Source organism: Cupressus sempervirens, chromosome 7 (genome assembly GCF_028749045.1).
Source record: "Cupressus sempervirens isolate cs-2001-9-10 chromosome 7, ASM2874904v1, whole genome shotgun sequence".
In the NCBI taxonomy this organism is placed as follows: Eukaryota; Viridiplantae; Streptophyta; class Pinopsida; order Cupressales; family Cupressaceae; genus Cupressus; species Cupressus sempervirens.
The window spans coordinates 739,680,039-739,683,499 of NC_143124.1; the positions used below are offsets into that span (position 1 = coordinate 739,680,039).

At 39.3% G+C, this 3,461-nt stretch overlaps 1 pseudogene across 1 annotated transcript; it reads left to right on the forward strand.

Annotated features, from left to right (window-relative positions):
* Positions 1-954: 954 nt before the first annotated feature.
* LOC149549378 (L-type lectin-domain containing receptor kinase SIT2 pseudogene) lies at positions 955-3,094 on the forward strand (annotated as a pseudogene). Its single transcript, XR_016354466.1, has one exon. The product of XR_016354466.1 is annotated as an L-type lectin-domain containing receptor kinase SIT2 pseudogene (transcript).
* The last annotated feature ends 367 nt before the right edge of the window (positions 3,095-3,461 follow it).

A 3,461-nucleotide genomic window follows, 5' to 3' on the forward strand; every position in this document is an offset into this window, starting at 1 on the left:
CCTTTAAAAAATTGTCTTGTCAAGGAGGAGGAACCAAAATGTGATAAAAAGCTTGGTTAAAAAGGTTTAGATTACTATATTACATTTATTTATTAAATGCGAGGTTCACCGAAATGGAACATAATTCACAATATGGTGTGCAGTGGCATTTAGAAAGAGGAGAGCACTATGGGGTAGGATGCTATTGTCAAACAACCTCTAGACAATTTGAATTTTACCAAACTAGAGGAATCCATCACCAGATCAAGAAAAATGAGGATTTAGATGACAAATTTGATAGGGTTGCCAACTTTTGTGTGCATATAATGCGTTCTGCTGCTACCACCCTCCACCTTGTGCAAGCTAGGAAGGAGGAGAGTGCATAGGCCAAAGACATGGACACAACATGTTCGTTGTATGGCTTTTTGGCAGGCAATTGGTCGAATTTGTTACTAGAGAACTTGAGGAACTGGAATAAGGAGAGTTCGCTCTTGCTCTCTTGCTTTCCTTTTGTCTATGGTTGCTAGTTTCTACTTGGCTTAAGGAGATTTTTTTGTTGTTAATTATTGGACTTGTTTTAAATCCAAGATATTTATTAGGCTAGTTTTATGTATTATTCTATCAATATCTTACAAATTAACTATAGTAAATTTAAGTATAAAAATATGTCAATTTAAGAATTTTTGTTTAACAATTTATTACAATACTAATAATAACAAGTAAACATTCATATTTCATATGGTAAATATGAGGTTCAAATTCACTTTACTTCTTGCAAAGTAACCTACCTTTTCTATCCAGCAAATTTTATTACAAAGATCTCTTCAAAAGTATAGTTTGACCGTGTAAATCACGCACATATACATTTTCAAGTTCTGTACGTGATCTCTCCTTTTATGTGATGAGAGTGCAACCACGTCTCCAATGATTTTTAAGGAACATTAATGCGGAGTTCTAAGCAACCGACCTTGGGTATACGGTTTCAAAAGCTGAAGCATCGACGAAAAACTCCAACACAATTCAAAGGTCTATTATCATGTGGGTGGTAAGGATTCTTGCCCTCGCATTCTTCGTCGTCCTTGCCATTGCAGAAACCCATACCACTTTTACCTTGAATGAATTCAATGCTACGACCCTCGACTTATTCGGGAACGCTTCATTGCATTCCAATGTTATCTGCCTCACAAATCAATCACAGTACCTGTTCGGTCGCGCTGTTTACCCTCTCCCTGTGCGAATTACAAACACAACATTTCGGTCATTCAGCACGACATTTATCTTCAGCATGGTACCTGATTCTTCAGATCACTTAAGAAGCGGACACGGATTGGCTTTCATCATGACCTCTCGCAAGTCGCCCCTCGGGGTTTTACCTACTGAGTTTCTGGGTTTGGTTAATCTTTCGAGCAACGGACAGCCCTACAATCACTTGTTTGCCATCGAGTTTGACACAGTCAAGAACGAGGAATTCCAAGACATGAACGACAATCATGTGGGTCTGGACATCAACGATCTCACTTCTACGGTGTCCATGGCAGCGGGCTATTGGACTACCAAAAGCGAGTTCCAGGATTTGGATCTCAACAGTGGAAACAATATTCAAGCTTGGATTGATTATGATCACCTTCAAAGGGAGCTCAATGTAACAATTGTACAAGCCGGCTCGCTTCGCCCGCAAAAGCCACTTATCTATGTGAAAAATTTCAGTCTGTCTGCCATTATTGAAGAAGAAATGTATGTTGGGTTCTCTGCGGCTACAGGAACATATGTTGAGGATCATTATATCCTTGCTTGGAGCTTCAGTACGAATGGAGCAGCTTCTCGCTTGGACACAACTCATCTTCCATCCTTCCTTTCGCAACAGAGCTTAAATATTAGACAAAAAGCTATTTTTAGCGTGATTTTTACAGTTTTAATCTTGGTACTGCTGGTAGTTTCTCTGTTGTGGTTGAAGAGAAGAAAGCGCAGGAATTTCGTTGCAGGATGGGAGGCTGGGTATTGGCCACGTAGATTCAGCTATAGAGACTTGTATCTTGCCACAAATGGATTCAGAGACGACCAATTTTTGGGCTGTGGAGGATTCGGCCGTGTTTACAAAGGTGTTCTTCCTGGTAGTGGGCTCGAAGTTGCGGTGAAATCTATCCGTCAAGAAGGAATAGATGAGTTTATAGCAGAAATTTCCAGTTTGGGTCGTCTGAAGCACCGAAACCTGGTGCAGATGAGAGGCTACTGCAAGCGGAAAAGGGAGCTGTTCATAGTTTACGATTACATGCCCAGTGGAAGTCTGGAAACCCTCATCTTCGAGAATCCAAACGGTGTGTTGGGATGGCCAGAACGGTTCAAGATTCTGAAGGATGTGGCGGCTGGATTGTTGTATCTTCACGAAGAATGGGAGAAAACAGTACTGCACAGAGACATCAAAACCAGCAATATTTTACTGGATTCGGAACTCAATGGAAAGTTGGGAGATTTTGGGCTTGCTCGATTGTATGAACAGAATGAAAACCCACATACAAGTCGTGTTGTGGGAACACCTGGATACATCGCCCCAGAAATCATTAACACAGGGAAAGCGAGTAGCAGCACGGACGTGTACAGCTTTGGTGTTGTGATGTTGGAGGTTTGTTGTGGAAGAAGGGCTGTTGATGCCGCTCAAATCGTATTGATTGATTGGGTGCGAGCTCAGTATGCGAATGAGAGGTTGATGGATGCAGCTGACCCCTTGCTTGGTGGTGATTACGATGAGGAAGAGATGGAGCGTGTGTTGAAATTGGCAGTTGTATGTTGTGATCCTCTTCCACGAGCAAGGCCTGGAATGAGGCAACTGGTTCAAATACTTGAGGCCCAAGGTTCCCTTCCACACTTTCTTCCGCTTCCCTTTTCATACGGAGAAATCGGTTCTGTTTGAGGCGCACCAGGTTTCATGGTCTTCTGTCACTTCTTCTAGTAATCTAGTCTTTCACAATAAATCTGGACTCTCCTCCAATTTTCTTCTTTTCACACTTAAACGCTAGAATGCAAATACTAGATTATACTCTGTAACCATAAGCTATGTAAGGGAGGTTAATCTATTTTTTTAATCTTTAAAAAAAAAGATAAAGAGCTTTATTTTGAATATTGTATTAAACACTGAAATAGATAGAAAACTAGATACAATTTATTTTCTCATGAATGTTTTTAATTTTTTATTTGTTGGTCCTTATTATTGATTTCTGAGAATGAGAGCAGAAATTACGGATTACATTTTTATTCAATTTGTTATTCGTATGGCAATATAAATAAATAATGAAAACAAATGTTGTGCATTATTATATTGGCAAAATACATAAGATTTCTTTTAAGTTGGTTTACTTTGTAATAGAATATCCACATACATATTAACAATTGACACTACAGCAATTAAATGTTTAAGTTTGGATGATTATAAATGATTGATTAAAAGTGAACACAGTTCAATAATTGTTGATCAAATAGAACACAAC